The sequence below is a fragment of the Marmota monax genome, unplaced genomic scaffold, assembly GCF_021218885.2.
Source record: "Marmota monax isolate L192 unplaced genomic scaffold, Marmota_monax_Labrador192_F-V1.1 WCK01_AAM20220418_F8-fsc00048, whole genome shotgun sequence".
In the NCBI taxonomy this organism is placed as follows: Eukaryota; Metazoa; Chordata; class Mammalia; order Rodentia; family Sciuridae; genus Marmota; species Marmota monax.
The window spans coordinates 9,713,240-9,732,181 of record NW_026694895.1 but is presented as its reverse complement, the minus strand read 5'-3'; the positions used below and the strand labels follow the sequence as shown (position 1 = coordinate 9,732,181).

Genomic DNA, 18,942 nt, shown 5'->3' with positions numbered 1-18,942 from the left:
ACGTTACAAAGAGAAAAACCTAAACTCTACCAAAGAACTGTAAGAACCTAAAACTATAACTAACTAAATAAATAAATACAGTAAAGTTTCAGGATGCAAAAGCAACATAAAATACTCAGGAATAAATTTACCCAAAGAGATGAAAGCTCTGTATAATGAAAACTATAAAACATTGATGACTGAAACCAAAGAAGGGCCAAATAATTGAAAAAGGTAGCACATACTCATGAATTAGAGGAGTGAATATTGTTAAAAATGTCCACACTACCCAAAGTGACCTATAAATTCAAGGTAATCACTATTCAAATTACAATGACATTTTTTTTGCAGAAATGGGGAGAAAATTCCTGCAATACATAAGGCCTTACAAAAAATATTGTACAGGCAAAACCTAAGCAAAAAGAACAAAACTGGAGGCATCAACGCTATCTGATCTCGAAATCTATCACAAAACTATCATAATCAAAACAGAATGGTACTGGTACAAAAACAGACCAACAGAACAGAATAAATGCACACATTTACAAAGCCCAGAAATAAATGCACACATTTACAAAGCCAAGTATAATAAAGGTGCCAAAAACAAACAATGGAACAAGAATAATTTCTTTAAGACATGGGTGGTGGTGGGAAAATTGCACACGCAGAAGAATGAAACTGGATTCTTAATAACATACCATATGAAAAAAAAATCAACTCAAATTAGATTAAAAAGATTTAAACCGGAGACCTAAAATTGCAGCTATCAGAAGAAAAAAGAGGGAGACTCTTTGACATTGTTTTTGACAAAGTTCTAGATATGACAAAACATGGGTAAGAAAAGCAAAAAATAGACAAATGGAATTATAATAAACTAAAAATCTTCCACACAGCAAAGGAAATAATCAACAAAGTGAAAAGACTACCTATGGAAGAGGAGAAAATATTTGTGAATCATATATGATTACAGATTAGCATCTAACGTACATAAGAAATTCATATAACTCAATAGCAAGAAAAATGACCGCATTAAAAAATTATCAAGGGACACGAAAAGACATTTCTCAAAGAGAACATACAAATGACTAATAGGTAAATGAGAAAATGCTCAATATCACCAATCATCAGGGAAATGCAAATCAAAACTAGGATGAGTAATCATACCATACCTATTAGGATGACAAATTTAACAAGGATGTGAAGAAAAGGGACTGCTTGTACACTGTTAGGAATATAAATCAGTACAGACAATATGGGTAACTGTATAGAAATTCCACATAGAGTTAAACACAGAATTATCATACATACGATCCAGCAATACCTCTCCTGGCTATATATCAAAATGAATGAAAAACAGTATATCAAAGAGACATTCTCATTCCCATGTTTACTGCAGCATTATTTACCAAAGCCAACATATGGAATCAATACAACTGTGCATCAATGGATAAATGGAGAAAGAGAATGTGGTATATATATACACACAATGGAACAATATTCAGATTCAAATAAGAAATTGGAGTCATTTGTTACAACTTGGATTTACCTAGACATCACCAGTGTTAAGACACAAGGCAGAAACGAAGGACAAATACTCCATAATTTAACTCATATGTGGTCTCTAAAAGAGAAGAGTCGCTTAGAGAAGCCTAAGAGTACAATGTTATTTATTAGGCCCTCGAGGGAAGGACTAGGGAAATCTTAGCCAAAAGACACAAAGCATTGACTAAAAAGACAAATAAAATTTCAGTTCGAGTTGAGAATAAATTTAATTGTACGCAATAGTGTACAATATGGTAATTATAGTTAATAATAATATATAATTAAAAATTGATGAGCAGATTGTAAATATTCTTACAAAAAAATAGGTACATAAGGAAAATATTAACTGATTTAGTCATTCTACAAAACAGCATGCTGTATATCATGAACACAGACAATTTTTTATTTGTCTATTAAAAAATATATTTATATGTCAGAAGCATGCAAGTGGCAGAGCCAGGATTTGAACCCAACCAAGTTATTATCTTCTTAACCAACTGTTACTTATTTAGCCAACTATTTTTAAAATGCAAACACATTTCAATAAATTGAAGGAAGATCAGCCATTGTGGCTTTGTTGTGTTTTATAGTAATATTTATTAACTTCATATAGTTAACAATTACAAAGCCATCCCTGGTAATACTGCTTCCATTTTCTCTGGAAATGACCACAGGTGTGCTGCTGAGCTATGCCTTGACAAATAAATAGAAAACAAATCTCCCAATTACTGTTCAAACCAGGTAGTGAAATTTTACTCACCAACAGGAGTTCTGGTTTCAATCTCCCAAATTGGAAACCAAAGAATAAACTACTGAATCTATTCTTAGAAGAAAAATGGTCTTCTCAGTTATTTCCTAAGACAGCTGTTAGAAACCTTTTATTTGTACAGAAGACACCTTGCTTGAGAATTTTTACCTTAATGATTTTTTAAAGATTTACTTTATCACATTTAAGTTTTCTTCCCATATGTATACAAGAGGAAAAAAGGTCTTTTGAGCAATATGAGATGATTATATGCCATGAACCTCAAAAAATGTTTTTCTCAAAAAATACAGAAATAAAGGGAGCGCTTTTATAACTTAAAATACATGTAGTTATGTCTTTAATCATGAATGCCTCATAGCAACAAAATTTCAAAATGGTTAAAACATAGTTTACATGTTTAAGAAATTTATTTTTTAATAAATAATTTTTAAATCAACTCACAAACTTTATAAAGTTAACCAGTGTTCATGCAAGAGAAGGTAACAATTATTTTCAGAAAAACAGTATCAGTCAATTGCTCTATATTCTTATAATCCTGGATTGACAGCTCACTAGTAACAAATATTTAAAAGATTAATAATGTATTTTCCTTAGTAGAAGTAGACCAACATGTTTCATATTAAGATTTAGAGAGGCAGAAGGATCACAAGATGGAGGCCAGCCTTGACAATTTGTTGACACACTGTCTCAAAATTAAATACATAAACTGCTAAGAATATAGCTCAGTGGCAAAGTGCCCCTGTGTTCAATCCCTACTAACACACACACACACTGGATCAGTAATCAAAAACCTCAAAACAGAAAAAGATCCAGGAACATGCATGGTGGTGCACACCTATAATCCCAGTGACTCAGGAGGCTGAGGCAGTGGGATCCCAAATTCAAAGCCAGCGTTAGTAACTCAGTGAGTGCTTTACCAGTAATTTTAAAAACATGCTCTGTGACATTAATTCATTTCCAATGCTAACTGCAAAACTGAGTAATTACTCATAATGTTAAAAAAAGGGCAAATAGGAAGGGGGAGTTTCTAACACATAGGTTCAGGTTTGTTGCCCTGGAAATGATATTTCTTATAAATATTCATCCATATTGCTCTTGTCTTCCTTCCTGAATACTATTTGCTCTTTGCCAGTGATCACCCACCTGTCATCACAGTAACAGACATAGCCTATCAGTGCTAGTGCATTAGTGCTTAATCATTCTCCATTCATTCTATAATTGGAACTATGAAACTATAACCTTCAAGCAGCTCCATTATTTGGTTGTCTTATCAGAACACATCTTGGTCTTCATCTTTTCAATCAAGAACATTTTTTTCAGACTTTTTATATTAGGAGCCTCTCAAGTTCTTTGGTACCACCTTAGACTGATAACTTGACAGCTTTTAGTAAATATTGTATTTTTATGTACATCTTTTTACTTCTGTTAAGTTTTTCTTAGTGTATACATTTTAATTTTCCCAAGAAAAGCTGATGAATCAAATTATTATAAAACTGTTTTATTCTTTACTATTAAAACATACATATCAAAAAAGGAAATAATGTGTACATATAAATTATCCAATAAGTTGACAGCTTCTAGACCTCTGCTATTTTCTTTATAAAAGTTTATGTGAACTTTCAGGTAACCAAAGACTTCCAAGTAGATCACAGGACAACATGCACTTGGGGCATATCTTCAGCATTGTCCAGATTATCAAATGATAGGTTAAAAAACATTTACTCGGGGCTGGATTTGCGGTTCAGTGGTAGAACACTTGCCTAGCATGTGTGAGACACTGGGTTCGATTCTCAGCACCACATAAGTAAATAAATAAAACAAAGGTCTATCAACAAGTAATATTAAAAAAAAAAAATTACTGTTTTTGGAGGAAAGAAACTTCTAACTGCTTTTTATTTTCCTTTGTAGTTTATGACATGTGACCTCTTGTTTTGTCTAATTAGTATTCTAAGACTTCAAAGTTTGTTTACCATTATTAAAGTTCTTTGGTCTTCTGATGTCTTTCCTATTTAAAATTTCTCCATCTACAGCGCCCAGCTACTTTTTTTTACCTCCAGCCTAGCTTGATTTGAGAAGTTGCTATTTCTATTCATGGATTTCTTTATCTTCTGTTATATATCTTTTTAGTTTTATCAGCTTTAGTGTGAGATGTCCAGTAATCAGACTCAATTTTTCCAGTTGCTCAGAAGGTGTGATTCATGAATTGGCAGCAGAAGCATCATCTGGCAATTTAAAAAATTGCAAGTTCTATAAGCTCTGTTCCACATACCTAAATCAGAAATTCTGGGGCTGGGGATGTAGCTCAGTAGTAGGGTACTTGCCTAGCATATTCAAGGCCCTGGATTCAATCCCTGATACCACAAAAAGAGAAAAAGAAACTGGGTATGGGACCCAGTAATTGGAATGACTTCTGAGGTTTGATTGGCTTTCTGTCCATGATTTGAGGGCAGATATAAGACCATAGTTGATGGATCTAACCACAATATCCTTATGACCAATATTTAAAAACTTCTATTATTTTAAATTGAAAAAAAGTCCACGAGTACATATCATAGAAGTATGCCCTGATAGTTTTGGGGTACCTTAAAGTTGCTTTCAAAGACCACTGATCCATTACTGCCCTCTGCAGAAAGTACTGTAAAAGAAACTAGAACAAAAGTCTGTTTCTGTGTTTTGTTTTGCTTTGTTTTGTTCTGTTTTCTATCTCTACTTTTGTGCTCACTAATACAATATGATCATTCCTAAAGGGTTCTGTGTTACTACCATGCTTGGCAGTTAATGGAATTGCATGTCAGGTCAACCATTTAATTTAATCCCCATACTAACCCTATGGATTAAATATCATGTAAAATTTACAAAGGAAAAAAACTGAGGTTTAGTGAAATTTAATTTGCAAAAAAGACATGACAGAACCAAAGACTCAAATCTAGGCTCAGTTGGTGACAAAGCTATTAAGGACACCAGTACTAATAGTGAAGTTTTCTACTTCTGTTTTTCTTCCATAGCTAAGTCTACGTTTCCATCTACATTAAATTTTATATGCTAGTTATTTTTTTCTGGGAAAGTCTTTAATGCATAGAGTTCTGATCAAATATTACCTTCAAATATTTCTCTTTTTAAATTCCTTGTAATGTTAAAGAAAATTAATTTTTTTTTACAGAAATCTAGTGTTTTCATTTTCATTTCTTTTACTTAATTTTTCTGGCTTCATTTCATAGATGAAATAGTTTGAAACTACATATTTTCATGTGTTGGATAATATATTTTAAATTCCCGTTGCCAATATATATATTTTAAATATATAAAATATATTTATTATGAAAACAATAAATTTAGTCTAACTAGTAGCCAGTTATGGCTAATGCAAAATTATCAGGAAAAGTATTCCAAATTAGGGCATAGTTAAAGTAAAGATATGAAGGCTATTGGGAGTGCTTCTACATATTAACATAATAAATAAGTGTTTTGAGTAATAATTTTAATCTTCATTTGAAATAATTCTCTTCCAGTCAGCAAGAAATAATTCTCACACCATCTCCAGATGGAGTGTTTATAGTGAGGTAAAGATAAAATTAGATAAAAAGAAAGGTCGAAGGTAGGGAAGACAGAAGACAGCATAAGTATAAATTTCAAGTTAGTAGATTATTAGTACTTCCTAAAGGGATCAGTTCAAAAATACTGTATTAATCTGCAGTTTAATGTCTAGTAATTCAAGCTAGGGCACAGCTTCTATTGAGATGTCTTCTTGATTTCTACATAGCTGAAGAGTAGTTTCAAAGAAAATAAGTATTTTACGTAATTTCTAAAAAAATTTGTTCAAAATGGAAAACAGTGATGATCACTGCCAATTTTATAAAATCCTTTTTTCCTCTCATTTGCTCTGAATATTCATGGACACAATTTACTGAGGACCACAAATTTATATCACATGAACCCAAGGTTTAAACATTTTTAGTTAAGTCTTTTGGTGACCAAGTTATTTTCTTCACTGATATTAAAAAGAAGAATTGTGATTTTCTAATGTCTGATTATGCAATATTGATCAAATAATTCAAACTGAAAGGCTGGTAATTCTCTAGAAAAGCAGGGTCTCCTGCAACTTTGAGTTTTCTATAGTTTTCACTTCTGCCTAACAGTGTTCCTGGAGTCATATATAAATATACACACACATATATGTATAAAACACATGTATATGTTTTTAATAAGTTATCTATTTTATAAAAAAACTACTGGAACCCTCATATTAATAAATATGCCAATATATTTCTTTTTAAGAACATGGTGGGTTGAGATTGATTAAAAAAGTAAATATACCTTGGTGGGATGATCATATGGTTAATAATACAAAACTTTCAGGAAAAAGGCACTTATAAGTTCCTACAGTTATTTTATTTTTCTTATTAACAAGGAACACATTTTGTACAAGATGGTAAATCATCAACTCCAGTGTTAAAAAATGAAAAGAAAGAATACTGGAAGGACTACTTTAAAATACATGTCTAAAAATAAACTGTACTTGCTTCTAAATTACATAGGTTAATGAAAGAAGCAACATGATCTGCAACCAGTCTAGAAATCTTTTAGGCTTTTGAAAAGCATTATACAATGTTTTGAGCACTGACTTATAATTACAACTTTTTTTTTAAAAATTATTTGTTCTTTTTAGTTATACATGACAGCAGGATACATCCTAACTATTAAACTCATTAATAGTAGTCTATATTCTCTGACCAAATTGACTATAAACATTCATTCTAAATAGAAGAAATTAAGCTAGTGAATCAAAGCTCATGTGTTTACTTGGGTGGGTAAACAATAGTACAAAGACAACAAAAACCTCAATCACTGAAAACATTTTTTTTTTTTTTTTTTGGAAGGATGAGGGTGTCAGATAGGACACAAGATTTAACACCAGGGTAAAGTGGTAAGTGGGTAAAGAGAAAGCATATGTGGGCAAATTTTCCTTGAAAAGCCTGGACCTATCCATAAAGTAAAGTGCTTTCTTTCTTTCAACAACAATGACTTCAGGTCTTATGTTCATTTAAGAATAACAAATAAAATACTCCTTACTATTTAATAACATTTTTCTTTGCCATGCTCAGACAGCTGAATTATGTTATGTGGATCTGAATATGATGTTCCAACTCTCTGTGATTTAATTTGTAAATACTAATTAAACTACTTGAGGGAGAAAACTGAAAGTAACATTGCTCTAGAGAGAAACTATTAAAGGACTTCTATAAACTACTGATGCAAACCCAAAATCTTATAATGCTCCCTAAAACCTTTTAAGGACAGTATATTCACTGTTCTATTTATACAGGAAACAGGAGATAAAGTTCCTATAGCCTAAGTAATACAATCAACTAAAAGATGTTCCCCAATTATGTTCTCCATTCCACCTTCTATCACCATGCTTAAATAACCTCACCAGGACAAATGAAAATGTTAGTTACAACTATACTGTAATATCAGATAATTCTTTTAGGGAGGATTCTAACAAGTCTCCTTCCCCCCAATTTTGTTTTGTTTTAGAAAGATAGTACTACATGTCTCAGAACTTTGTCATACATAACATCGTATAAGAGAGGAAAATCATTCCTTTTCAGACTCCAACAAAATAAATTCCATCTCTAAAATAGAATTTTTTCTTATGTTTGGCATGCAAAAATAAAAGTATTTTGTTTAGTTAATAAAGTTAGTGAGGTTGTGGTAAGTGGAACCAACTCATAACAAGAGTATAAGCATGGGGCTGGGGATGTGGCTCAAGCGGTAGCGCGCTCGCCTGGCATGCATGCGGCCCGGGTTCGATCCTCAGCACCACATACCAAACAAAGATGTTGTGTCCGCCGAAAACTAGAAAATAAATATTAAAATTCTCTCTCTCTCTCTCTCTAAAAATAAATTAAAAATATTAAAAAAAAAAAAAAAAAAGAGTATAAGCATGTACTAGTAGAAGCCTCAATTTTGTGCCACCTTTCACTGAGTAATTCCACTTCTAAGCTTTTCATCTAATAATAATCAGATATACACAGAAATAATCACAGATACATGCCATAATGATGTTTAATATCTGGCATTGGTTATAATAAAGGAAAATACTCAGCAGGAGACGAACTAAGCCATAATATACACGTACAATAAGACTACTACTGTTCAACGACTATAGTCTTGAGTAATTTTTTTTTAAATATAAAAAGGATATTTTTTGGTTTAAAAGGATGAGGAATTTCAGTTCTGGAATGTAAGGTGGCTTGAAGCTGGCACTCATCACAAAAAATAAGCTGAACAAACAGAAAACAACTGAGATCCATGAGGTCACAGGGCAAAGTGTTTTCTCCCCAAAGTGGAGAGGCATCAGCAGACATAAAGAATCATGGATTATTGAAAGAGGATCAAAAACTGCACTGGAGCTTATTTCAGGGTACTGCTAAAGGTTCAATGTAGACAAGCTTCAGAGTTAAAGATTCTTAGGAAACCAGTCTAAGGGAGGTTCCATCACTTTTCCTGAGTTCCTCCAGGAATCCTAAATCCTGGCAATAAATACATAAATAATAAAAAAATCCTCTTCTGGGGGTGGGGATAGAGGGACAGGGGTGTTAAGAGGGGGAAGTAGCTATAATGAAATACACCTAAGCCTCAATGAGGCTTGCCCTCAAGGGAAACTATGTACCAGAACCTGACTGACTGGGCTTTTACCAGAGCCTAACAGACCCAGAGAAGGGAAATAACCAACTCCAGTTTCTTCTACCCTTCCAGACAAACCTAAAAGTAGGTGTTGATAGTGAAAGCCCAGGGACAAAGGCTCATACACACAAAAATTGAGACCTAATAATAAGTCTATAGAATGGTGCTCTTCTACCACACTTTACTACCACATTAGTAAGAACTCCTATATACTTCACAGATGGTATCTAAGAAGTCCTTAGGAAAACCGAAAGAAATATTAGAAATATTTTAAATAGAAGACACAACAGGAAATTTTAGTCTGGACCTACAGCTATGGAAAACAATAAATTTAGTCTAACTATGAAGTAGACGAATGTACAATCTCACTAAAGATATACTTAGCCCAGTTCTTATACCCACATCATATGTGGCTTTCACAATGAAAGAAAAAACAAATAAAAAACTCCTTGAAGCAGAACTAGATTCAGATATAGGAAAGATTGTGGAAGTATTACACTGGGAACTTAGAAATGACTAAGACTAGAATGGCAGGGCTCTAATGGAAAAATAAAACACACATAGAACAGCTAATCTACAGTTTATAGATGGATATAATAAGCTAAGAGATGGAAACTCTAAGAATCAAAAAGAAATGCTAGAAGTTAAAAAGACAATATATAATTCTTCTGATAGGCTCAGAAATGTAGACAGGAACCAGAAAAGGAACAGGTAGCTTGAAGTTATACCAACAGTAACTTCTTAACTAAAATGAAAAGAATGGAAAAGAATGTCTAAGAAGTGTGAGACTGAGACCAAAGAGGAGGGCCCAATCTTTCCCAAAAGGTTTTTGTTTGTTTTTTGTCTACAGATAGGGGTGTGTGTGTGTGTGTGTTTCTGCAGGCAGCCAACCTGCAGAGCACTGGCAGTCTGCTGTTCAACTGATAGTGAATGTATCCTTCCCCCATGCCCAACTGCTTGGCTACAGCTGCCACTGCCCTGGGGCACAGCCAGATGACCTGCCAGCAAGATTTGAAGGATGGGGTGAAGGCCCTCAGCGATCTTAGTTGGGCCTGCACCACTTCTGATGCCAGTGACAGCTGTAGCTATTCCCAGGATGGTCAGAGAAAATGTCAACAGGGACCAGCACTTCCCCACAGCCTGTGCAGTTGCTATGCCAACCATTTTCCCTACTACTGCTTCTGTGGCTATCCAGGAACCATAGATTAGAAACCCTGCTGTTGATTTGACCATGGTTGCCTCTGTAGCCAGGTAGGGCTGTCACCATGACATCAGCAGCTGCTCCCCTTTCAGCCTCTACCCTCTTGCAGCAGCAGTGCCTGCTGCCATAGTTTCCACAGAGACCTTCCCTTCAGCCTCAGTTGTCCGGCAACTGCTCTAGGAGACTTAACCTTAGCCAAAGCTATTTCAAATAACTGTCCAGCAGGTCCAGATAACTCTACCCAGGTACTCAGGTAGTCTCCATACACCCTGCAGCTGCTTCAGATATTTTCACACCAGTCCACTATAACAATGCCTCCATCCATGACAGCCAGGGCAGGGTGTATAGACTGGCAGGACAGCACAGAAAACCAGAAGGCAGGAGACTGTGTGAGTTAATTGGCCTGCCCCTTTTGTCTATATATGCAGCACTCCTCTAACTTTGAGGGGACAACCCAGAAACCCCCATTCCATGAATTGCTCCTCTTATGCTGAGTTTCTAGAAACCACTAGCTCATGGTGCTGAAAGCTGTTAGGAAAGCTACTAAGCACAGCTGGGAGACCTGCTCACATCAAGAGCTGAGAGCTACTGGCACTCAAAACTGAGAGCTGCACTTTGCTCTTTCATGATTTCTATATGAACTGAGTAAAAAAAAACCCCAAAGCCATCTTGTGAGAATTAAAAAAGGTATAACATGCACAATGAAAGAATACTGGAAGAGTATAGAAAAGAACAAAAGAAGCATTTGAATAATAACTGAGATTTTTTATCAAATTATTTAAGTAACAATTATTTAAGTACACTAAACCACAGATGCTAGAATCTCAGAGAAAATCAAGCAGAATAGATTCCAAAAAAATCTATACCTAAGCATATCTTATTCAAACTGCAGAAAATCAGAAAGCAAACCAAAAATCCTAAAAGAAGCTAGAAGGAAAACAACATTTTATCAATAGAAAATTAATGACAATCCCATCAGACTTCTTTTCAGAAACCATGCTAGCAAGAAAGTACAGTGCAATACTTAGGGTGCTTTAAGATTTATTTAAAACTATAAACAAGAGCTGGGCACAGTGGTACATAACTGTAATTCAAGAAACTTGGAGGCATAGGCAGGAGGATCACAAGTTCAAAGCCAGCCTCAGAACTTGGCTAGGCCCTAAGAAACTTAATGAGACCCTCTCTTAAAATAAAAAAGGTCTGGGAATGTGTCTCAGTGGTGCATTAAGCACCTTGGTTGCAATTCCTGATACCAAAACAAACAAGCAAACAACAACAACAACAACAAAACCCTAGAATTTATATCAAGTGAGATTATCCTTAAAGACAAAAAAAATGACAGTATTTGTTACCAGTAAACCTGCCTTGAAACAAATGTTCAAAGAAGTTCTTTTGACAAGAGGCAAATTATGCGCAAGTCACAAATTCAAACCTACATAGAGAGGAATAGTGTTAGAGAAGGAATAAAAAAAGATAAAGTATTATTTTTGTTATTCTTCACTGGTCTAAAAGCTTGTTCCAAATAATACAAGCAAAAATGTATTGTGTAAATATAACTTATGAATGAGTAAAATGAATAACTAATCTAATAAAAGATGAGAGAGAGAAATTGGGAATACTGTTACATGATACTTGCACCGGCCATTAAGTGATATAGTGAGTATTGTTTGAAAGAGAAGCTGAATTGGTTGTAAATTTATACTGCAAACTCTGTTAGCCACTAAAATAAGTTTAAAAAAATTATAATCAATAGATTGAGTAAGAGAAAAAAAGCTGAATCAAATAAAAACCAGAGAAAGAAAGAGCAAAGGACAGGAGGAAAAAAAAAAAAAGAACAAGGGAGAAAATCAAGAACAAATATGGTAATTATCCAATTCTACCAGCAGTGACCTTAAACATGAATAACCTAAATAATTATACCAATTAAAAGAGTAGGTTACAAAACAAAAAAACCAAGACTCAACTACATGTTCTAAGAAACACACTGTAAATATAAAGACGGATTAAAAGAAGACAAAATTATACCATGTTAGTCGAAAGGAAGGTGGAGTTGCTATGTTAATTTTAGACAGAACAAACTTCAAAGTAAAAGAAATTATAATACAGGGGTCAATTCTTCATTAAGACAGAGCCCTGACTTCAGTCTACAGCACCAAAATTCTCCCAACTCAACCAACCCAACAAACCAAATCAATCCAATCCAATCCAATCCAAACCAATCACCAAGCTAAAAAACAGAAACAAATAAGTCCACTAGCCTAGCAAGAGACATCAATAGATCTCCAAAAATAACTGATAAATCCAGCAGACAGAATGTTAGTAGAGACATACTTGAACTGGACAGCTTTAAGGGCCAACTGATCTGACATTAACAGAATATTGCATCCAAAAAGAACATCACCAAAGTAAATCACATCTGGAACGTAAAACATAGCTTAACAAATTCATATGCTCATGGACCAAAATGAATTAACTAGAAATGAGTGACAGAGGTGGCTGGAATATCCCCAAATATGTTAAATATATTGAGATAAACCAACATACCTCTAAATACCACATGGGTGAAGCAATTATGAGCAAAATGAAAATGAAAATAGAACTTACCAAATTTGTACAATGCAATGAATGCAATCCACAGATGAAGACTTATATTACTGAATGCATATATTATAACAACAACAACAAAAAGACCAAAAAATCAATAACCTAAGTGTCTGGATTGGGAAATCAGAAAACAAATTAAAACCTAAGTAAAAAGAAAAATTAGAACAGAGGGCTGGGGTTGTGGCTCAGTGGTAGAGCGCTTGCCTTGCTTGTTTGAGGTACTGGGTTCAATCCTCAGCACCGGCATAGAAATAAACAAAAAGGTATTGCGTCTATCTACAACTAAAAATGTTTTAAAAATTTAAAAAAATTAGAGCAGAAATCAATGAGATGAAAACAGGAAATCAATCAAGAAAAACCAACAAAATAAAAAACTGTCTTTGAAAACGTCAATAACATTGATAAACCTTTAACCAGGCTGACAAAAAGAGCAAATATATAAAATTGCTAATCAGAAGTGGAAAAAGGAGCCATCAGTACTGACCCAATAGACATTTAGATGCTATTATAAAACAATGTAATGAACTCCATGGCAAACCAAATTTGATAACTTAGACAATGAAGAACAGTTCTTTAAGGCACAATCTACCAAATTTACACAAGAAATAGATGGCATGAATAGATCCAAATCATCTAAAGAAATTGAATCAATAATTAATAACGTTCTATAACAGAAAACAATAGGCTCAGAAGGGTTCTGTTTGGTAAATTCTACCAACATTTAAGGGATTTATTATATCAATTCTCTACAATTTATTCCAAAAAAAATAGAAGTTGAAGGAAGACTTCTATTGTGGTTTGGATATAAGGTGTACCCTAAAAGTTCATGTGTGAAACAATGTAGGAAATTCAGAGGTGAAATAATTGAAATGGGAGAGTTGTTACCTAATCAGTGCATAAATCCACTGATATGGACTCACTGTATGATAACTGAAGGCAGGTAGGGTGTGGCTGGAAGAGACAGGGGGCTTGCATTTTTGGATATTCTGCTCCTCCTGAGTGGAGCTCTCTGTTTTTCTGGTGCTAGGTCCTGACATACTTTTTTCTAAGGCAAAATCATACTATTTAATAACAGTAGGGAACGTAGGGATTCACAGAAACTTGCTTCTAGACAAAATTCTGTGTTTTTATTTAACTCACAGATTATTTTTAATTTTTTAAAATCACATTTGCTTCTACAGTATAAGAAACCAAATAATGAAATGCAAGACATATTTTAAGCTATTTTTCTCATTTTAAAGTTAACAGTTTCAAAAGTAAACAGCACCATTTTTACTTGCTTATTAGTCCAGGGAAGAATGTGATATCAGCTAAGGCAGTTGTCACAGCCCTTGGTTCCCCTCTCAAGAGGAAAAAACTTTGAAAAATAATTTTAGCTTATTATTTTGGTATTAAACTTTCTAGTTTTAAACATATCATACTGTTAACTTCATTCTTACTATACTTAACAATCCTAGAAACACAACTATTCTGCAATGAAAATATATCAACTACAGCCAAATGTACTAACAGACTTAAATCTTAGCAACATGATACAGAAAAGATGAAAAATGATACATAATATACAATCTATTTACATGTAGTAAAAAAAAAGGAGATAAAACAAAACTTATTTTGTGAACGCTGGTAGTTAAGAAATGCTAGATCCTCTCACTGATAACTTAGGTTTTATTTGTTTTGTTTTGTTTTATTTTTTGGCTATATGACCATTCAGTATTTGTTTAGTTTCAAAATATTTAATATTATTTTTTTACTACTAAACAATCTGCTGGTTGTCAATGTATCCTCTCAATATATTCACAAGTATCAAGTACTTACATTAGTTAAATTTTAAGAATACAGAAAAGAAAGTGAAAAGTGAATGAGGGTTCTACTTATGGTAATGTCTGACTGGACCAACTTTCCTGCTGAGGCCAACAAAACTTCATTATAAAATAAAATAAACAAAGCAGTGAGAAATTACATGCCAAAAATCAAGGAGAAGGTAAATTAGAAATAAACCCCCTACTTAGTCACTTGTTCTGAAGACATTTGCCATTCAAAAGAAAAGGCTGGGAAGCAAAGCTGATTCACTAAGGCTTTGTTAAACTATGTAAAGGAACAAGGCCCACCAAAGTTGAATACTCAGATGAGTCTTTATCCAATTTAAGTTGAGACATTAAAAGGAGCTTTGTCAAGATAAAGGCAAATTTGAAGTAGAAATAATGCAAATTTGAAATCCTAATATCAAATATATAACAGGAAGACTTTAAAGACTTGAATATGAAAAAAAAAATGATTTGTAACTGGTAGCAACACTGTGTTATCTTTCCTAGAAAAATATGCTTTCTTCAGAAAGATACCATTATCTCAGAACTCATATACCTATAATTTTTCAAAAATTACTAGCACAAAGGTATACAAGAAACAAAAGGAGAGCCAGTAGAAACAAAGTCAAAAAAAAATTAAAAAGTGAAATTATCTGTCATAGAAAACAAATTAACTGTGAATACTATGCCAATAAAAGCCAAAATTCCAATTTTTAGCAGGTCTCCAGAAGTACTGAGAATGAACACAGGCACTATTTTTTAAAGACACTGATGCACTGATTCAAGAATCTCAATGAAACCAAAGCAGGACAAAGAATTCCACACAGAAACATCACAGTGAAATAGCAAAAAAACTCTGACAAAGAAAAGAATTTAAAAGAGAGATTCCCTTCAAAGCACTCACTGAGAATTAGATTGACAGCTTACTTCTTAAAATTAATAATGGAAGAAAGAAACAGTGGAATGTTATCATCAACCTGATAAAAAACAACCACACATCAGACAATTTACTACCCCTCAAATATTCAAGATAATCAAGATAAAATGAAGACATTCTAAGGTAACCAAAAAATTAAGAGAAATGTTCAACAGGGTGTGCACATTAAGGAATTTCTAAAGACTACTCAAATAAAAGTAAAAAGATCTCCAAAGAAGACTCAGAAATGCAGGATTATATTAAGAAAAAAGAGAAGTGGGAAACACATAGGAATATATAATTCAACATAGATGGTTGAGAGCACTGCTATACAAAAGAAATACAATATCAATCATATAAATAATAGAAAATTTTCTAGTACCAACATTTAAAAAAGCAAAACAAGGTAATACTGATCATAATTTTAACATAGAATCATAACAAAAAGTTGAGGTATAAACATTGTTTTCATACTGTTTTCCAAATCACCTGTTCATTTTAAATGTACAGAACACCATAATTTCATATGCTAAATTGTCATAATAAAAGTATTTGACCCATATTTTTATAAAATTTTCATCCGAGAAGCAAATTTATGTATCCAAGTTGTTCCAAACAGAGGTTTGATAATAACTCAGAAAAGTATCAGTTTTCAAATATAATACTACATGAAAATAAAAATTCAGTATCTCAGTCACACCAGCCACATTTCAAGTGCTCAAAAGTTATATTCAGCTACTAGTTGAATATGCAGAACGCAGGTAGAGAACTTGTTTGCAAGAGTTAAAGTAACATGTAAAATTCAAGTAACAACCATTATTCCATGTAAGTCAGTGAGGAATTAAATGTAGACAAAATTATCATCTAGGAAGAGTTAGGCTAAAAGCAGAGAACATATTTGCCACATTGCTACAAATTTTCAGTAAAACAAACAACCAAACAGAAAAACTGCACAAAAGAATTAGATGATTCAAAGACAATTCAGAAAGAAGAAATCCAAATAGCTAATACATTTTTGAAAAAAATGAAACTGAATCCCTATCTCTCACCATGCACAAAAGTTAACTCAAAATGGATCAAGGATCTACAAATTAAATCAGAGACTCTGCGTCTAATAGAAGAAAAAGTAGGCCTTAATCTTTATCACGTGGGGCTAGGCCCCAACTTCCTTAATAAGATGCCTATAGCGCAACAATTAAAACCAAGAATCAACAAATGGGATGGATTCAAACTAAAAAGTTTTCTTCTCAGCAAAAGAAATAATCTGTGAGGTGAACAGGGAGCCTACATCCTGGGAACAAATTTCTACCCCTCACACATCAGATAGAGCTCTAATCTCTAGGGTATATAAAGAGCAGCCAATTTGGAAAGCAGTATGGAGATTCCTTGAAAAGCTGGGAATGGAACCACCATTTGACCCAGCTATTCCTCTTCTCGGACTATACCCAAAGGACCTAAAAACAGCATACTACAGGGACACAGCCACATCTATGTTTATAGCAGCACAATTCACAATAGCTAAATTTTGGAGCCAACCTAGATGTCCTTCAGTGGATGAATGGATTAAAAAATGTGGCATTTATACACAACGGAACATTACTCAGCACTAAAAAAGAATAAGGTCATGGCATTTGCAGGGAAATGGATAGCATTAGAGAAGATTATGCTAAATGAAGTTAGCCAATCCCCAAAAAACAAATGCCGAATGTTTTCTCTGATATTAGGGGGGTGACTCAAAGTGGGCTAAGGAGGGAGAGCATGAGTGGAAAATTATCTCTAGATAGGGAACAGGGGTAGGGGGAAAGGGAGAGAGAAGGGGAATAGCAAGGACAGTGGAAGCAGACAGTCATCATTATATAAAATACATGTATGAAGATGTGAATTTGTGTCAACATACCTTTATATACACAGATATAAAAAATTGTGGTATAAAGGTGTATTAAGAATTGTAATGCAAAAAAAATAAGAGAGCTCATGTATAATGGCATAATTTGGCGGGAACATACTCTATATACAGAGTTATGAAAAACTGTGCTGTGAATGGATAATTCTGAATGTAATGCACTCCACTATTGTTATGTATGTAAGAAAAAAAAGGTTCAACCTCCTTAGTGATCAGGAGGTTGTATTATAATATAATAAATACAATGTAAATTAGAACAGAAACTAAAAGTACATTTATCAGCTTGATGAAATACAAAAATTATGAATAATATTGCAGAAATAAAAGATATATACCATACACTTCTGTGGAAATATAAATTGGTATATCCATTGTGGAAAAGACTAGCATAATCTAGAAGTTGATGATAAACATAAATAATCTACAAAAATACAGGGTTATGTGTATAAGAATACATGTATATGAATACACATTGTGACATTGCTCATGATTACTAACAACTGAGCACAATCCAAATGTCCTTTAATGTTAGAACAATTAAATTATTTGTGGCTTATTTTTAAAAATATACTATAATATAACTATACCACAGTGAAAATATATGAACTACTGCTAAGCATACTATCAGGGTCAAATCTTAGCAACATGAACAAAAAATCAATAATAGAAGATATATAATATGCAATTCCTTTACAAGCTAATCTACAGTGTTTAGGAATGCTGACACAGGTAGTTTAAACATATTAAAACCAGTAGGTAATTACCATAAAAATCAGGATGTTAAAATCAAGGACTTGGACTTCTTTTTTTACTTCATTCTCTTTTTGCATTTTACCCTAAGTTATCAGGAGGAAGCAAGGTGCCCTTTCAATACTTTGCATAGTAATCCCAGCTAACTATCCAATTTCATCCCTTGCAAGTTTTTTCAACCACAAATGCTAGAACACAAATACAATTCAACCAAGTCCTTTGCCACTGTATGCCAAGGGTCACATTTCCTCTAGTTTCTAGCATTATGTTCTTCATTTCTGTCTGAGATCACTAGAATCATTTTTAACGTCCATATTTCTCAGCTGTCCCTGAAAACTCTTCCAGCCTCTGTTGTAGTCTGTTTCTGATGGTATAAAAAAATACCTGAGCTAAGTAAACTAATAAAGAGGTTTAAATGGCTCAAAAACAAAAATAAAAACAAAACAAAAAAAAAATCAGTGACGTGGGGGAATGGTCATGACTGTGTGCACTGGGGTACTTTCAGCTCCAAAGATGTTCCAGTTCTGAAACTGGGGAGTGGTTAGAGTTTACTTTATTATTCATTATACTACATATGATTTCTTTTCCAAAGATTTAGTTTCTACAAAAAAAAAGGCACATTAATTATCTTGCTATATAATCTTTCTATTACAACGTGGTAAACAATTAGGTTTTCCAGTAAAGGAACATCTTAGTTTTGATCCCATCTGACATAATTACTGAACACAGAGAGAGTAATAAGCACTAGGCATGATGGATAAATAGTGTCCACTGCCAAAACTTTTG

General features: G+C 33.4%; 1 protein-coding gene across 3 annotated transcripts in view; it reads right to left on the bottom strand.

The window, feature by feature from the left end:
• The window catches only part of Orc4 (origin recognition complex subunit 4), a 62,915-nt gene that overhangs the window by 42,105 nt on the left and 1,868 nt on the right, over window positions 1–18,942 (bottom strand). The window lies entirely within an intron of this gene.